This window comes from Dipodomys merriami, unplaced genomic scaffold (assembly GCF_024711535.1).
Source record: "Dipodomys merriami isolate MVZ:Mamm:240054 unplaced genomic scaffold, mDipMer1.0.p SCAF_83, whole genome shotgun sequence".
Taxonomy (NCBI): Eukaryota; Metazoa; Chordata; class Mammalia; order Rodentia; family Heteromyidae; genus Dipodomys; species Dipodomys merriami.
Genome location: NW_027206435.1, coordinates 3,034,117 through 3,054,799, shown reverse-complemented (window position 1 = coordinate 3,054,799; position 20,683 = coordinate 3,034,117).

Genomic DNA, 20,683 nt, shown 5'->3' with positions numbered 1-20,683 from the left:
ACCCAAACCTAACCCTCACACTCACATTCACCCTAACCCTAACTCTAACACTTAACCTTACCCTAACCCTAACCCTAACACTAACCCAACCCAAACTCTGGTGCTCACCATCACCCTCACCCTAAGTCTAACACTAAGCCTACCCTAATCTTAACCCTAACCCTCACCCTCACATCACCCTAACTCTAACAATAACCCAACCTTAATCCTCACCCTCACTCTAACCCTCAACGAAACCTAACCCTCTATCTCACCCTCACCCTAACCCTAACCCTAACCCTAATGCTAACACTAACCCTAACGCTAACCCTCACACTAACCCTAACCTTAAACATCACCCTCACCCTAACCCTAACCCTAAACATAACCCTCACCCTAAAACTCACCATAATACTAACGTTAACCCTAAACATCATCCTAACCATAAAACTCACCTTAACCCTTACCCTCACCCTAAGCCTAACCCTAACCCTAACACTAACCCATACACTAATCCTAACCCCAATCCTAACCCTAACACTAAACCTCACCCTAGCCCTCACCCTAAACCTAACCCTGAGCCTAACCCTTACCCTTACACAAACTCTAACAATAAACCTAACACTAACACTAAACCTCACCCTAACACTAACCCTAAACTTAACCCTGACTCTCACACCAAACCTAACCCTCACCCTAAAGCTAAGCAAACCCCTCAGCCTAACCCTAACCCTAAACCTAACCCTAACAATTACCCCAACTCTAACCCTAACCCTAACCCTAACCCTGACCCTAACATTAACCCTAACCCTAATCCTCGCATTAAACCTTACCCACACCCTAAATGTAACCTTACCCCTCAGCCTAACCCTCACACTAAACCGAACCCTAAAGCTAATCCTCACCCTATACATAACCCCAACCCTAGCCCGCACCGTTACCCTCACTGTCACCCTAACCCTAACCCTCACCCTCAACCTCACCCTAATCCTAACCCAAAACCTAATCCTAATTCTAACACAATTCCTCACCCTCAACCTAACCCTAACCCTAACACTAACCATAACCATAACCATAACCATAACTCTCACCCTAACCCTAAGCCTAACCCTAACCCTCACCCTCAACCTAGCCCTCACCCTAACCATAATCTTAAGCCTAAACCTAACCCTAACCCTGACCCTCACCCCAACACTTACCCTAACCCTAACCCTAACATTAACCCTAACCCTCACCCTAACCTTAACCTAATAATAACCCTAACCCTCACCCTAACCCTGACCCTAACACTAACCCTATAAATAAACCTCCCACTCATCCTAACCCTCAACCTAACTCTTATCCTCACCCTCACCCTAACCCTCACATTAACCCTAATCCTCACCCTAAAACTAAGACTAAACCTCACCCTCAGTTAACCCTCAATGACACCCTAACCCTCAACCTATCTTTAACCCTCACCCACACCCTACCTCTCACCCTAAACTGAAGAATCTCCCTCAACATAACCCTCAACCAAAGACTAACCCTAACACTAACACTATTCCTAAACTTAATACTCACCCTCACCCTCACCCTTACACTAACCCTAACCCTCATCCTAACCTTAAACCTCATCCTAACCCTAAGCCTAACCCTAACCCTCATGCTAAAGCTAACCCTCACCCTAACACTAACCGTAAACCTCACCCTAATCCTAACCCTAAACCTAAACCTCACCCGCAGCCTAAACCTCAACCTAAACCTAACCCTCACCCTAAACCTAACCCTAACCCTCACACTAAACCTCACCCTCACCCTCACACTAAGCCTAACCCTAACATTAATCCTAAACCTAACCCTCAACCTCACCCTCACCATAAGGCTAAAACTAACCTTAACCATAACCCTAATTCTCACCCTCATCCTAGCCCTCTCCCTAACCCTAAGCCTAACCCTATCCCACACCCTAACCCTCACCCTCACCCTTAACCTCACCCTAACCCTTACCCTCACCCTCACCCTCACCCGCACCGTAACCCTTACCCTCATCCTAATCCTAAACTAACCCTCACAGTAACCCTACATCTCATTCTAACCCTTACCCTACACGTCACCCTAACCCTAACCGTAACCCTCACACTAAACCTAAACTTCACCCTAACCCTAACAATAACACTAACCTTAATCCTAACCCTCACCTTCACCCTCATCCTCAGCCTAACCCTAACCCTAATTCTAATCCTAACCCTATCCCTCACTCTCAACCTCACTCTAACCCTAAACCTAACCCTAAACCTCAATCTCACCCTCACCTACACCCTCACCCTCAGCCTAACGCTAACCCTAACAATAACCCTAACCCTAACACTAACACTAACCCTCACCCTAAACCAAACCCTAACCCTTAAACTCACCCTAACACTAAACCTAACCCTCACTCTCACCCTAACCTTAACACCCACCCTAACCCTCACCTTAACACTTACTCTATCCCTAACCCTCATTCTCAAGCTAAACCTCACCCTAAAACTTACCCTCACCGTAACCCTCACCCTAACCCTAAACCTATCCCTTACCCTAACCCTAAACCTCAACCTAAACCTAAAAATCACCCTAACCCTAAGCCTAACACTAACCCTCACCCTCACCCTACCCCTCACCCTAAACCTAATCCTAACCCTAACCCTCACCTTAACCCTAACTCTCACACTAACCCTAACCCTCACCATAACCCTCACCCTAAGACTAACCCTAATATTAACGCTAACCCAAACCTTAAACCCTCATTCTAAACCTCACCCTAACCCTAACCCTAATCCTAACCCTCCCCCTCACTCTAACCTTCAATCTAAACCTGACCCTTACCCTAATCCTAACCCTCACACTAACCCTAACCCTATCCCTCAACCTCACCCTCAAGCTCATCCTCAGCCTAACCCTAATCCTAACCCTAGTCCTAACCCTAACCATCACCTCACCCTCACCATCAAGCTCATCCTCAGCCTAACCCTAATCCTAACCCAAATCCTTACCCTAACCCTCAACCTCACCATCACCCTCACCCTAACCCTAATCTTCAAGCTCAACCTCACCCTTACCCTCAACCTAAGCCTCAGTCTCAGCCTCACCCTCATCATAACCCTAACTCTCTCCCTCACCGTAAACCTAAAACTAAACATCACCCTCACCCTAACCCTCACCCTAACCCTAAAACTACCCCTGAGCCTAATTCTCACACTAACCCTAACCCTAACCCTAATTCTCACCCTATACCTAACCATAACCCTAACACTCACACTCACCCTAGCCCTCACCATAACTCTATCACTAACCCTAACCCTCACCCGATCCCTCAACCGAACCCTCACGCTCACCCTCACCCTAATCCTAACAATCACTTTAACCCTAACTCTTACATTAACGCAAACCCTAAACCTACCCCTACCCCTAAACCTCCTCCTCCCTTTCCCACTCACCCTGAGCCTAACCCTAACACTAATCCTAATCTTAACCCTAACCCTCACTCCCACACTGACTCTAAACCTAACCCTAACATAAACCTCACCCTCACCCTCAGCCTCACCCTCACCCTCACCATAAACCTAACAATAACCCCAACTCTAACCATAACCCTAAGCATAACCCTCAAACTAACACTAACCCTAACCCAAACATTAAACCTAACCCTTACCCTAACCATAACCCTACCCCTCAGCCTAACCCTCACACTAAACCAAACCCTAACGCTAATCCTCACCCTATCTCTAAACCATCCATAACCCTTAATCTCACCCTGACCCTCACTGTCACCCTAACCGTAACGCTCACCCTTAAACTCACCCTCATCTTAAGCCTAACCATTATCCTAATTCTAACCCTATCCCTCACCCTCACTCTCATGCTAAACCAAACCCTAACCCTAAACCTCACCCTAAACCTAACCCTAACCCTAAACCTAAATTAACCCTAACTCTAAACCTAACCCTCACCCTCACCGTAAACCTAACCTTAACCCTAACACTAACCCTCACCTTAACCCTCACCCTAACACTCACGCTAACCATAACCCTTACTCTCACCCTAAACCTCACCCGCACCCTACCACATACCCTCACCCTAAACCTAACTGTCACCCTAACACTCACACTAAACCTAACCATCACCCTAACCCTAAAACTACAACTCACACTAACCCAAAACCTAAACCAAACCCTAATCCTCAGCCTAACCCTAAGCTTAACCCTAACCCTCACCCTCACCCTAGCCCTCACCCTAACCATAATCCTTAGCGTAAACCTCACCCTAACCCTGACCCTCATTCTAACCCTAAACCACACCCTAAACCTAACCCTCACCCTAACCCTAACCCTCACCGTAACACTTACCCTAAACCTAAGCCTAACCCTCACCCTAACCTTAACTTAATATTAACCCTAACCCTCACCCTAACCCTGATCCTAACACTAACACTATAACTAAACCTCCCACTCATCCTAACCCTCAACCTAACCCTTATTCTCACCCTCACCCTAAGCCTCACATAAAAACTAAACCTCACACTAAAACAAAGACCAACCCTCACCCTCACTTAACCCTCAACATCAACCTAACCCTCCCCCTAACCATAACAATCACCCACCCCCTACCTCTCAGCCCATACTGAAAAATCGCCCTCACCCTAACCCTCACCCTAAGAAAAACCCTAACACTAACACTAAAACTAAACTTAACCCTCACCCTCACCCTAAACCTAATACTAACCCTAACCCTCACCATAACCGTAACCCTCATCCTAACACTAACTCTAACTTTAACCCTAAGCCTAAACCTAACCCTCACCCTAACCCTAACCCTAACCCTCACACTAACCCTTACCCTCACCCTCATGCTCACACTAAGCCTAACCCTAATCCTAACCCAAATCCTTACTCTAACCCTCACCCTCACCCTCACCCTCACCCTAACCGAACCCTCAAACACAACCTCACACTCACCCTCAACCTAACCCTCAGCCTCACCCTCACCCTCATCATAACCCTAACCCTAACCCTCACTCTAACCATAACCCTCACCCTAAACCTAAACCTAACTCTCTACCTCACCCTAACCCTCACCGAACCTTCACCGTAAACGTAAACGTAAACATCACTCTCACCCTAACCCTCACCCTAACCCTTACCATCACCCTAACCGTAACCCTAACACTAATCCTAACTGTAACTCTCAGACTAGACCTAACCCTCACCCTAAACCTATCCCAAAACCTTGAGCCTAACTTTCACCCTAAAACTAAACCTACCCTAATTCTCACCCTATCCCTAACCATAACCCTAATCTTCACACTCACCCTAGCCCTCACCCTAACTCTATCCCTAAACCTAACCCTCACCCGAACCCTCACCCATACCCTCACGCTCACCCTCACCCTAATCCTAATAATCACTTTAAACCTAACTCTCAACTTAACACTAACCCTAAACCTACCCCTAATCCTAACCCTCCCCCTCGCTTTCCCACTCACCCTCAGCCTAACCCTAACAATAATCCTAATCCGAAACCTAACCCTCACTCTAAACCTAACCCTAACATAAGCCTCACCCTCACCCTAACCCTAACAATAACCTCAACTCTAACCCTAACCCTAACCCTAACCCTCACCCTAACACTAACCCTAAACCTAACCCTCACACTAAACCTAACCCGAACCCTAACCCAACCCTACCCCTCAGAATAACCCTCAAACTAAACCGAACCCTAACGCTAATCCTCACCCTATCCCTATCCCATCCCTAACATTAAATCTCACCATGACCCTCACTGTCACCCTAACCCTAACATTCACCGTAAACCTCACCCTCATATTAAGCCTAAACATAATCTTAATTCGAACCCTATACCTCACCCTCACCCTCACACTAAACCTAACTCTAAACCTAAACCTCACCCTAACCCTAAACCTAACCCTTACTTTCACCCTAACCCTAACCCTAACCCTTACCCTAACACTAACCCTCACCCTAGCCCTCACGCTAACCCTAACCCTCACCCTAACACTTACCCTAACCCTAGGCCTAACATTAACGCTAACTCTCACCCTAACCCTAACCTAACCTTAACCCTAACTCTCAAACTAACCCTCACCCTAAACCTCCCACTCACCCTAACTGTAAACCTAACCCTTACCCTCACCCTAACCCTAACCCTCACATTAACCCTAAACCTCAAGGTAAACCTAAGCCAAACCCTCATCATCACCCTCATTCTCACCCTTATCCTAACCCTAACCCTAACCCTAAACCTAAACCTATCCCTCTCCCTCACTCTTACCCTAACACTAACCCTCACATTCACCCTCACCCTCACCCTAAATCTTAGCCTCAACCTCACCGTCACCCTATCCTTAACCCTAACCATAACACTCACCCTAATCCTCACCCTAAATATAACCCTCACCCTAAACCTAACCCTAACACTCACCCTCACCCTAACCCTCACCCTAACTCTTAAACTCACACTAACCCTAATCCTAAACTTAACACTCAGACTAAACTTAACCCTCACCCTAATCCTAACCATTCCCCTCAGCCTAACACTCACCCAAACCCTAAACCTAATCCTAATTCTCACGCTATCCCTAACCCTAACCCTAACCCTGACCCTCACCCTAGCCCTCACCCTAACTCTAACCGTAAACCTAAACAGCACCGGAAACCGAACCCTCAACCTAACCCTCACCCTCATCCTAAACATCACCCTAAACCTATCCCTGACCCTAACCCTAACACTAACACTCACCCTAACCCTAACCCTCACCCTCATCCTAATCCTCACCCTCACCCTAACACTAACCCTTACCTCACCGAAACCCTCACACTCACCCACAGCCTCACTCGAACCATCACTCTCACAATAGCCCACAGCCAAACATTAACCCAACCCTACCCTAACCCTCAAACTCACCCTCACCCTCAGCCTAAATATGACCGTAAACTTAATCCTAACCCTAACCCTCACCCTCACCCTAATCCTAACCCTAACCCTAACCTGAACCCTCACTCAAACCCTCACCCTAAACCTGACACTAACTCTAACCCTAACCTTCATACTAACCTATCCTTCACCCTCACCCTCACCCTAACCCTAACCCTAACCTTCACCCGATCTCTCACACTCACCCTCAACCTCACAATAATCCTAATCCTAACAATAACTTTAACCTAACTCTCACTGTAACCCTAACCCTAAACCTACACCTAACCCTAACCCTCCCCCTCCCCGTCGCACTCACCCTCAGCTTAACCCTAACCCTTATCCTAACCCTAACCCTAACACTCACTCGCACCCTCACTCTAAACCTAACCCTATCCCTAAACCTCACCCTCACCATCACCCTCAACCTCACCCTAACCCTAACCCTCACATTAAACCTTACCCTCACACTAAATGTAACCCTAACCCTCAGACTAACCCTCACACTAAACCTAACCCAAATGCTAATCCTCACCCTATCCCTAAGCCTAAACCTATCCCTAAACCTCACCATGACCCTCATTGTAAACCTAAACCTAACCCACACCCTCAACCTCACCCTAATCCTGAACCTAACCCTAATTCTAATTCTAACAATATCCCTCACCCTCAACCTCACGCTAAACCTAACCCTAACCCTAAACCTCACCCTAACCCTAACCCTAACCTAACAATAAACCTAACCCTCACCCTAACCCTAACCTAACCTTAACCCTGAACCTCACCCTAACCCTAACCCTAACACTAAACCTCCCACTCATGCTAACCCTCAACCTAACCCTTATCCTCACCCTCACCCTAAGCCTCACATTAACCCTAACCCTCACCCTAAACCTAAGCCTAACTGTCACCTTCAAACTAACCCTCACTGTCACTCTAATCCTCATCCTAACCCTAATCCTCACCCTAAATTTGAGCCTCACCCTTAACCTATCCTTTACCCTAAGACTAACACTAACCCTAACACTAATCCTAAACTTAACCCTCATCCTCACCCTCAACCTAACACTAACCCTAACCCTCACCCTAACCGTAACACTCATCCTAACCCTAACCCTAACCCTAACCCTAACACTCACCCTAATCCTAACCCTAACCCTAACCCTCACCCTCACCCTAAACATCAACCTTAACCTAACCCTCACCCTAACCCTTACCCTCACCCTCATCCTCACCCTAAGTCTAACCCTGAACCTACCACTAATCCTAAACCTAACTCTCACCCTCACCCTCACTCTATGACAAACCCTAACCCTAAACCTAACCCTAACTCTCACCCTCACCTAGCACTCTGCCCAACCCTAAGCCTAACCCTTACCCACACCGTAACCCTCACCCTAATCCTAACCCTCAAACTAACCTTAAACCTCAACCTCACCCTAACCCTCTCTCATACTAACACTAACCCTAACCCTCACATTGACCCTAGCCCTTATCCTAACCCTAACCCTACCCCTCACCCTAACCTAAATCTCACCCTCACACTAAACCTAAACTTCACCCTAAACCGAACACTAACACTCACCCTAATCCTAACCTACGCCGTCACCCTCACCCTCAGCCTAACCCTAACCCTAATTCTAATCCTAACCCTATCCCTCACTCTCACCCTCACCCTAACAATAAACCTAACCTTAAACCTCAACCTCAAACTCACCTTCACCCTCACCCTCAGCCTTACCCTAATCCTAACAATAATCCTAACCCTATCCCTAACCCTAACCCTAACCTTCACCCTAAACCTAACCCTAACACTTAACTTCACCCTAACCCTAACCCTAAACCTCACCCTAACCCTCACCCTTACCCTACCCCTCACCCTAACCCTAATCCTAACCGTAACCCTCACCCTAACCCTAACCTTCAAACTAACCCTAACCCTCACCCTAACCCTTCCCATAAGCCTAACTCTAACATTAACCCTAACCCTCACCCTAACCCTAACCCTATCCTTAAACTTAACCCTCATCCTAAGCCTCACCTTCACATTAACCCTAACCCTAACCCACACCCTCACTGTAACTTCCATCTAAACCTTACCCTTACACTCAACCTAACCCTCACACTAACCCTAACCCTGAACCTAAACCTAAAACTAACCCTCACCTTCACCCTCAAGCTCATCCTCACCCTAACTAATCCTAACCCTAATCCTTACCCTATCCCTCACAATCAACCTCACCCTCAAGCTTTCCCTCAACCTACCCCTAATTCTAACACAAATCCTTACCCTAATCCTCATCCTTACCCTCATCTTGACCCTAAACCTCGTACTCACCCTCACCCTCATCCTGACCCAAAACCTCAGCCTCACTCTCACCCTCACCCTAACCCTAAACCTCACCCTAACCCTCACCCTCAACGTAATCCTAACCCTAACCCTAACCCTAACCCTAAACCTAACCATAAACCTCACCCTCACGCTAAACCTAACCCTAACCCTAACCCTCACCCAACCCTCACCATAAACCTAACCCTAAACCTCACCCTCACCCTAAACCTCACCCTTACCCTTACCCTCACCCTAAGCCTAAACCTAACCCTAAACCTAACCGTAACCCTCAGACTAAAGCTAAACCTCACCCTAACCCTCACCCTAACCCTAACCCTAACCCTAATTCTCACCCTATCCCTAACCATAACCCTAACCCTCACACTCATCCTAGCCCTCATCCTAAATCTATCCCTAACCCTCACCCTCACCTGAACCCTCACCCTCACCCTCACCCTAATCCTAACAATAAATATAACCCTAACTCTCACCGTAACCCTAACCCTAAACCTACCCCTAAACCTATCCCTCCCCTCCCCTGCCCACTCACCTCAGCCTAACCCTAACCCTAATCATAATCCTAACACTAACCCTCTCTCCCACCCTCACTCTATACCAAACCCTATCCCTAAACCTCACCCTCACTGTCACCCTCAACCTCACCTTAACCCTAACAATAATCCCAACACTAAACTTAAACCTAACCCTAACCCTTACCCTAACACTAACCATAACTCTAACACTCACATTAAACCTTACCCTCACCCTAAACGTAACCCTACCCCTCAGCCTACCCCTCACACTAAACCGAACCCTAACACTAATCCTCACCCTATCCCTAACCCTAAACCTAACCCTAAAACTCACCCTGACCCTGACTGTCACAATAAACCTAAACCACACCCTCAACCTCACCCTAATCCTAACCCTAACCCTAATCCTAATTCTAACACTATCCCTTACCCTCATCCTCACCCTAAACCTAACCCTAACACTAAAACTAACCCTAAACCTAACCCTCACGCTAACACTCACGCTAACCCTAACCCTCACTCTCACCCTAACCCTCACCCTTACCCTAACCCTAACCCTAACCCTCACACTAAACCTAACCCTCACCCTAACGCAAAACTTCAACTCACGCCAGGCGCTGGTGGCTCACACCTGTAATCCTAGCTACTCAGGAGGCTGAGATCTGAGGATCGCGGTTCAAAGCCAGCCCGGGCAGGAGAGACCGTGAGACTCCTATCTCCAATAAAACCACCAGAAAACCGGAAGTGGCGCTGTAGCTCGTGGTAGAGCGCTCGCCTTGAGCTGTAGAGCTAAGCGACAACGCCCAGGCCCAGAGTTCAAGCCCCACGACCGACAAAAAAAAAAAAAAAAAACTTCAACTCACACTAGCCCTAACACTAACCCTAACCCTAACACTCACCCTAACCCTAAGTCTAACCCTAAACCTCACCCTCACCCTAGCCCTCACCCTAACCATAATCCTAACCCTAACCCTCATTCTAACCCTAACCCACACACTAAACCTAACCCTCACCCTAACCCTAACACTCACCCTAACACTTACCCTAACCCTAACCCTAATATTAACCCTAAATCTCACCCTGACCCTAACTTAAACTTAACCCTAACCCTCACCCTAACACTAACGCTAAGGCTAAACCTGCCACTCATACTAACCCTCAACCTAACCCTTATCCTCACCCTCACACTAAGGCTCACATTATCCCTAACCCTCACCTTAACCCTAAGTCTAACCATCACTCTCGCCCTAACCCTCACCATCACCCAGACTCTCAACCTAACTCTAACCCTCACTCACACCCTAACCCTCACCCTAAACTTAAGTCTCACCCTCACCCTAAACCTCACCCTAAGACTAACCCTAACCCTAACACTAATCCTAAACTTAACCCTCACCCTCACCCTCAACCTAACACTAACCCTAACCCTCACCCTAACCGTAACCCTCATCCTAAACATAACCCTAACCCTAACTCTCACCCTAAAACTAACCCTCACGCTCAACCTAACCCTAACCCTAAAACTCACCCTAGTCAAAACCTAACCCTAACCCTCAATCTCACCCTCACCCTCACCCTCAGTCTAACCTTAACCCTAACCTAATCCTAACTCAAACCCTCACCCTCACCCTCAACCTAACTCTAACCCTAATCCAACCATATCCCTCAGTCTAACTCTAACACTCACCCAACCATAACCCCCACCCTCAACATCTATCTAACCCTAACCTTAACCCTAACTCTCACCCTAATCCTAACCCTCACACTAACCCTTACTCTCACCCTAACCCAAGCCCTAAACCTAACCCAAACCCTCACACTAATCGTAATGCTAACCCTAAACCTAAACCTCACACTAAACCTCACTCTAAACCTAAAACTAAACCTAAGCCTCACCCTAACCCTAGCCCTAATCCTCACCCTCACCCTAACCCTCACAGTCACCTTAACACTGAAAATAAACCTAACCCTCACCCAAAACCTAAACCTCACTCTCACCATGAACCTCAACCTCACACTAAACATCACCCTAAACATAACAATCACCTTAACCCTAAGCCTCACCCTAAACCTAACCCTCACCCTCACCCTCACCCTCACTCACAGCCTAAGCCTTACCCTAAGCCTAACCCTCACCCTAACCCTAACCCTAAACCTAAACCTCAACCTAACACTAACCCTCACCCTAACCCTAATACTAACACTAAACATCAACCTAACCCTAACACTCAACCTAACCTTAACCCTATCCCTAACCAGAAACCTCACCCTCACCCTACCCTAACCCTAACCCTAACCTAACACTAATCCTAAACCTAACTCTCACTCTCATCCTTACCCCAATGCTAACCCTAACCGTAATCTGCACACTAATACTCACCCTCACCCTCACCCTAAATCTAACCCTAACCTAATCCTAACCCTTACCCCCACCCTAACCCTAACCCAAATCTTCACCCTCACCCTAACCCTCACGCTCACATTTTACCTCACCCTCACCCTAACCCTCACCCTAACCATAGCGCTAACCCTCACCCTAACATTTACCATCACCCTAATCATCAAGTCACATTAATACTCACCCTAACCCTAAACTTAAACCTTAAGCTAACCCTAAACCTCACCCTCACCCTCACCTTCACCCTCACCCTAACCCTTACCCTCACTCTAGCCCTCACCCTAACCCTAAACCTAAACCTAACGCTCACCCTAACCCTAACCCGCACCCTCATACTAATCCTCACCCTAACTCTTACTCTAACCCTAACGCTAATCCTAACCCTCAACCTCACCCTATCCCTAACCCTCACACTCACCCTAAATCTAACCCTAAACCTCACCCTCACCCTCAACCTCACGCTCAGCCTAACCCTAACCTTAAAACAAAACCTTACTGTAATCCTCACCCTTACCTTCACCTCAACCCTAACCCTCACCCTCACCCTCACACTCACCTTCATCCTAACCCTCAGCCTCACTCTCACCCTCACCCTTACCCTAACTCTAACCCTCACCCTCACCCTAACCTTAACCATAACCCTAACCCTAACCCTCAAAAAAAGCCTCACCCTAAACCTAACCCTAAACCTCACCCTCACCCTTACCCTTACCCTCACCTTAAGCTTAACCCTAACCCAAAAACTAACCGTAACCCTCAGACTAAACTTAACCCTCACCCTAACCCTAACCCTACACCTGAGCCTAACCCTCACCCTAAACCTAAACCTAACCCTAATTCTCACCCTATACCTCACCATAACCCTAAACCTCACACTCAACCTAGCCCTCACCCTAACTCTATCCCTAACACTAACCTTCACCCGAACCCTCACACTCACCGTCACCCTCACCCTAATCCTAACAATAACTTTAACCTAACTCTCATTCTAACCCTAACCTTAAACATACCCCTAAACCTAAGCCTCCCCCTCCCCTTCCCACTCACCCTCATCCTAACCCTAACCCTAATCCTAATTCTAATCCTAAGCCTCACTCCCACCATCACACTAAACCTAATCCAATCCCTAAACCTCACCCTCACCATCACCCTCACCCTCACCCTAACCCTAAAGATAACCCCAACTCTAACCCTAACCCTAACCCTCACCCTAAAACTAACCCTAACCCTAACCCTCACATTAAACATTACCCTCACCCTAAACATAACCCAACCCCTCAGCCTAACCCTCACACTGAACCTAACCATAACGCTAATCCTCACCCTATCCCTAACCATAAACCTAAGCCTAACCCTCACCCTGACCCTCACTGTAACCCTAAACCTAACCCGCACCCTGAACCTCACCCTAATCCTAAACCTAACCCGAATACTAATTCTAACAATACCCCTCACCCTCAACCTCACCGTAAACCTAACCCTAACCCTAACCCTCACCTCACCTTAACCCTAACCCTCACCCTAACCCTCAAACTAAAACTTTTACGCTATCCCTAACCCTCATTTTCAAGCTAACCCTCCCCCTAACACTTACCCTCACACTAAACCAAACCCTCACCCTCACCCTACCCCTCAAGCTAACCCTAATCCTAACCCTAAACCACACCCTAACCCTAACCCTAACCTTCACCAACCCTCATTTTAAACCTTACCCTAATCCTCACCCTCACCCTCACATTCACCCTCATCTTAACTCTAACTATAACCCTAACTCTAACCCTAAACCTAAACCTAACCATCACCCTAACACTAACCCTAATTCTAACCCTCACACTAAACATAACCCTCACCCTAACCCTAACCCTAGCCCTCAGCCTAACCCTCATACTAAACCAAAACCTCACCGTAACCCTCACCCAATCCCTAACCCTAACCCTGACCCTCACTGTCACCGTAACCCTAACACTCACAATCAACCTCACCCTCATCCTAACCCTAACCACAATCCTAATTCTAACCTTATCACTCACCCTCACCCTGACTCTAAACCTAACCCTAACCCTAAACCTCACACTAAGCCTAACCCTAACTTTCACCCTAACCTTAACCCTAACCCTCACCCTCACACTAACCCTAACCCTAACACTAACACTAACCCTCAACCTAACCCTCACCCTATCACTCACACTTACCCTAATCCTCAGTCTCACCCTAACCCTCACGCTCACCCTAACCCTTAATCTCACCCTAACCCTAACCCTAACGGTCACACTAAACCCAAACCTCACCCTGACCCTAACCCTCACCATAAACCTTTCCCTCACGCTAATCCTAACCTTAACCCTAACCCTCAAACTAAACCTAACCCTCACCCTAACCATAAATGTACCCCTCAACCTAACCCTAACACTAAACTAACCCTAACCCTCACACTAACCCTAACCCTCACCATAACCAGGACCCGACCCCTCACCCTAACCCTCATCCTAACCCTAACCCTAACCCTAACCCTCATCCTCAACCTAAGCCTAGCCCTAACCCTAACCCTCACCCTAACGCTAAAACTAAAACTCACCCTCACCCTAATCTTAACCTAACCCTAAAAATAACCCTAAGCCCAACCCTCACCCGCACCCTAACCCACAGTCTAACCCTAACCCTAAAAGTAATCCTAACCCTAACCCTCACCCTCACTCTCAACCTAAACCTAACACTAACCCTAACGCTATCCCTCACCCTTACACTCACCCAAACCCTAACCCTAACCCTAACAATAACCCTAACCCTAACCCTAATCCTAACCCTAACCCTTACCTTAACCCTAACCCTAACCCTAACCCTAACCCTAACCCTAACCCTAAACCTAACCCTAACCCTAACCCTCACCCTAACACTCAGCCTCATCCTAATTCTCACCCGAACACTAACCCTAACCCTAAACTAAACTAAACGCTCACCCTCAACCTCAACCACACACTAACACTCACCCTCACCCTAGACCTCACCCTAACCCATACCCTAACCCTAACCCTAAATCTCACCCTCACTTTCACCGTCACTCTCACCCTCAGCCTAACCCTAACCCTAATCCTCACCCGCACGCTTACCCTAAACCTAACACTAACCCTTAGCTTCACCCTCACCCTCACCCTAACCCTAACAACCCTAAACCTCACCCTAACCCTAACCCTCACCTTAACCCTCACCCTCACCCTAACACTCACCCTAACACTTACCCTCAGCATCGTCCTATCACTAAACCTAACCCTCACCCTATCCCTCACCTTAACCCTAACACTCACCCTCACCCTTACCCTCACCCTCACCCTTACCCTCAGGTTTAACCTAACCCTAATCCTAATCCTAACCCTAACCCTCACCCTAACCTGAACCTGAACCCTAACCCGAACCTGAAACCTACCTCTTACTCTCACACTCAACTTGAGCCTAAGCCTAACCCTAATCCTAAACCTAAACCTAACCCTCACTCTCATGCTCCCCCTAAACCTAATTCTAACCCTAAATCTCACCCACACCCTCACCCTCACCCTAACCCTAATCCTAATCCTAACCCTAACCCTAACGATCAAACTGACCCTAGCACTACCAGGAATTCTAACTCTAAGCCTAAACCTCACACTAAGCCTAACCCTCACCCTAACCCTAACCCTACCCCTCACCCTAACCCTCACCCTAACACTTAACCTAACCCTAATCAATACCCTCACCCTAACCCTAACCCTCACCCTCAAACTAACCCGCACTCTGACCATAACCCTCAACCTAACCCTAACCCTAAACGTAACCCTCACTCTAACCTTCATCCTAACATTAACCCTAACCCTAACCCTCACCCTACGCCTCACCCTAAACTTAACCCTAACCCTAACCCTCAGTCTCCCTAATCCTCACACTAACACTTGCCCTAACCCTAACCCTAATCCTAACCCTAACCCTCACACTCACCCTCACCCTAACTCTAACCCTAATCCAACCCTAACCCTCATTCTAACTCTAAACCTCACCCAACCCTAACCCTCATACTCAACCTCAATATAACCCTAACCTTTATCCATAACTCTCACCCTAACCCTTACCATCACCCTAACCCTTAGACTCACCCTAACTCAAACACTAACCCTAACCCTAACCTGCAAACTAATCCTAACGCTAACCCTAAACCTAACCCTTACCCTAACCCAAAAAGTAACCCTAACCCTAACCCTAAACCTAAATCTAATCCACACACTCACCCTAAACCTCACCGTCACACTAACCCTCACCCTAACCCTAACCCTCACCCAAACCTTAACGCTCACTCTCACCCTGAACTTCAACCTCACGCTAAACATCACTCTAAACATGACCCTCACCCTAAACCTAACCCTAAGCCTCACCCTAAACCTAACCCTCACCTTCACACTCAAACTCACTCACAGCCTAAGCCTAAGCCTAAACCTAACCCTCACCCTAAAACTAACCCTAACCCTAAGCCTCACCCTAACCCTAACCCTCACCCTAACCCTAAACCTGACCCTAGACATCATCCTAACCCTAACCCTCACCGTAACCCTAACACTATCCCTAACCCTAAACCTCACCCTCACCCTCACCCTAAGCCTAACCCTAAATCTAACACTAATCCTAAGCCTAACTCTCTCTCACCCTAACCCTCGCCCTAACCCTAACCTAACCTTAAACCTAACCCTCACCCTAACACTCACCCTAACACTAGCCCTAACCCTAAATCTCCCACTCACTCTAACCCTCATCCTAAACCTTAACTTCAACCTCAACCTAACCCTCAGATTAAGCCTAACCCTCACCCTAACCCTAAGCCTAACCCTCACCTTCACCCTCATTCTCACCCTCAGCCCAACCCTAACCCTAACCCTAATCCTAAACCTAACCCTAACCCAAACCCTCAAGCTTACCCTAAAACTAACCCTCACCCTCACCCTCACCCTAAACCTCAGCCTCAACCTCGCCTTCACCTTATGCTTAACCCTAATCCTAACCCTCACCCTAACCCTCACCCTAAGCCTAAGCCTCACCCGAAACCTAAACGTAACCCTCACCCTCACCCTAACCATAACCCTAATCCTAACCCGCACCCTCAACCTAACCTTCACCCTAACCATTAACCTCACACTTACCCTAACCCTATCCCTAACCCTCAGACTAAACCTAACCCTCACCCTAACCCTAACCATTCCATTCAGCCTAAACTTCACCCTAACCCCAACCCTATACCTAATTCTCACTCTATACCTAACCCTAAACCTAACCCTCACCCTCACCCTAGACCTCAACCAAACTCTAACCGTAACCGTACCCCACACCCGAACACTAACCAACACCATAACTCTCACCTTTATCTTTAACATCACCCTAAACTTATCCCTCAACCTAACCCTAACATTAACCCGCATCCTAACCCTAAGCCTCACCCTCAAAATAATCCTCACCCTAAACCTAACCCTAACCACTAAATGAAACCCACACCCTCACCCTCAACCTCACCCTAACCCTTACCCTCACAATAGCCGTCAGCCTAGCATTAACCCAACATTAACCCTAACCCTCAACCTCACACTCACCTTCAGCCTAACACTAACCCTAACCCTAATCCTAAACCTAACCCTCATTCTCACCCTAACCCTAACCCTAACCCTTACTCTAACCCTCACTCAAACCCTCACCCTAAACCTAACCCTAACCCTAACCCTAAACCTCACACTTCCCCTCAACCACACAATAATCCTAACACTAACCCTAAGCCTAACCCTCAAACTCACACTAAAACTCACCCTAAACCTTACCCTCACCCGAAACCTAACCCTAACCCTAACCCTCACACTAACTTAACACTTAACCTCTCCCTAACCCTAACCTTAACCGTAAACCTTACAGTCACAGTAACCCGACCCCCACACTAACCATAACCCTACCCCTAAACCTAACCCTCATCCTACCCCTAACCCTAACCCTCACGCTTACCCTCACCCTCACCCTAACCCTAACCCTCACCATAAACCAAGCTGTCACCCTCACACTCATCATCACCCTTAGTCTAACCCTAACCCTAACCCTAACCCTCACCCTCACCCTCACACTAACTCTAACCCTTATCCAACCCTAACCCTCACTCTATCTCTAAACCTCACCCAACCTTAACCCTCACCTTCAAACTCAATCTAACACTAATCTTAACCCTAACTCTCACACTAACCCTAACCCTCACCCTAAGCCTTACCCTCACGCTAAACCTAACCTTAACCATAACCCTCACACTAACCCTAACTCTAACCGTAACCCTAACCCTCACCCTAACCCTAAAAGTAACCCTAACATTCACCCTCACCCTAACCCTAAACCTAAGCCTTAACCTCACCCTCACCCTATACTTAAAACTAATCCTAACCCATAATATTTTCCCTCAGCCTAACCCTCACCCAGACCCTCACCCTAAACATTACCCTCACCCTAGCCCTCACCCTAACGGTAATCCTAACCGTAAACCTCATCCTAACCCTAACATTCACCCTCACCCTAAACCTCACCCTCACCCTCACCCTCACCCTAAAACTCACGGTAACTCTAAGTCTCACACTAACCCTTACACTCAACCTCAACCTAACCCTCACACTAACCCTAACCTACACCCAAACAGAACCCTAACCCTTACCCTCACCCTAACCCTCACCCACAGCCTAATTCTTACAATAACCCTAATCCTAACCCTAACCCTCACCCTCACCCTAACAGTAACCTTAACCCTCACCCTCACACTCAGCCCAACCTTAACCCTAAACCTCACCCTCACCCTAACCCTAAAGCTACCCTCACCCTAAGCCTAATGCTAAACTTAAACCTCAACCTCACCCTAACCCTTACTCTCAACTTAGCAATAACACTCATCCTAATATTTACCCTCACACTCACCCTAACACTAACCCTCACCCTAACCCTAACCCTAACCCTAAACCTCACCCTAACCCTCACTCTAACCCTAAACCTAACCCTCAATCTAACCCTAACACTAACCCTCACAATAACATTCACCCTAACCCTAACCCTAACTCTAACACTCAACCTAACCCTAACACTATCCCAAACACTCAACGTCACGGTAATCCTCACACTAAACCTAACCCTCACCCAAACACTATGCCTCACCCTCACCCTCACCCTCACCCTCACCCTCATCCTAAACATCACCCTAACACTAACCCACACCCTAAACCTAACCCTAACTTTCACCCTAAACCAAACCCTCAACCATACCCTCACCCTAACCCAAACATTAACCGTAACTTTAACCCTAACTCTAAAGCTAATCCTCACCCTCACACTCACCCTAAACCTCACCCTAACCCAGATCTCATCCTAACCATAACACTAACCCTTACCTATCAGAAACCCTCACCCTCAACTCACCCTAACGCTAAACCTACCCCTCACCCTCACCTGCACCCTCACCCTAACCCTCAACCTCAACCTAGCCCTCATTCTAAATCTCACACTCACCCTAACACTAACCCTCACACCAACACTACATCTCACCCGCACCCTCACCGTCACTCTCACCCTCAGCCTAAACGTAACCCTAACAATAACCCAAACCCTAACCCTAACCCTAAAACTCACCCTCACCCTGACCCTCACCCTAACCCTTATCTTCACCCTAACCCTCACCCTCACCCCAACCCTAAAGGAAACACTAAAGTCTCACCCTAACCCTCAAACTAACCCTAAGCCTAACCCTAACCCTCACCCTCACCTTAACCCTCACCCTAAACCTTATCCTCCCCCGAACCCTAACCCTCATCGTCAGCCTAACCCTCATCATAAACCTAACCCTAACCCTAAACCTCAACCTAACCTTACCCCTAACCCTAATCCTAACCCTCACCCTAACCCTGACCCTCACCTTCAGCCTGAAACTCCACCTCAGTATAACCCTAACCCTAACCCTAATTCAAACCCTAACGCTCACTCTCACCCTAACTCTAAACCTAACCCTAACCAAAATCCTCACCGTAAAACTAACACTATCCCTAAACCTCACCCTAACCCTAACCCTAATCCTAAACCTAACCGTCTCCCTCACTCTAACCTTTACCCTCACCATATCCCTAAGCCTAACCATCAGCCTAACTATCATTCTGAACCTAACCCTAAACCTAACCCTCACCCTAACCTTAAACCTAACCCTAACCCTAACCCTCACCAAAACCCTAATCCTCACCCTCACCCTCAACCTCACCCTCACCCTAACCCTAAAAATAACCCTAATCCTCACCTAAAACCTAACTCTGACCCTCACCCTCACTCTCACACTAAGCCTAACCCTACACCTAAGCCTAATCCTAAACCTAACTCTCACCCTCACCCTCACCCTAAACCTAAACCAACCTTAAACCTAACCCTAACCCTAGCCCTCACCCTAACCCTTACACTCACCGTCACCTTAACCCTAACCCTCAC